Here is a 314-nt window from a genome sequence, read left to right as displayed (position 1 = left end):
ATGCTGGTGCTGGTCTGCAGTGTCGCCGCTGAGCAAAGCGTGCGAACGGAGACAGTGGAGCCCTTCAGCGGGGACAGAGCGCAGACGCCAGAAGGAGAGACTGGACGGACCCTGGGTAAGGTTTTTCACAGCCTTCTGCGAATGTGAATGTTTGGGGTTGAACGGGGTCCACCAAAAAGGTGCGGAAAGCACATTACCTGTGGATATGATCTTGTTGGGAAATGGGATCTTTGTAAATGCTCGACTTAAGATGAGGTCATTATTAGCGTGCCCACAAACCCAGTATGGCCAGTGTCCTGATAAAAAGGGGAAAT

The sequence above is a fragment of the Crocuta crocuta genome, unplaced genomic scaffold, assembly GCF_008692635.1.
Source record: "Crocuta crocuta isolate KB4526 unplaced genomic scaffold, BGI_CrCroc_1.0 scaffold224, whole genome shotgun sequence".
Taxonomy (NCBI): domain Eukaryota; kingdom Metazoa; phylum Chordata; class Mammalia; order Carnivora; family Hyaenidae; genus Crocuta; species Crocuta crocuta.
The sequence above is the reverse complement of the archived record's forward strand: the minus strand, read 5'-3'. Positions refer to the sequence as shown.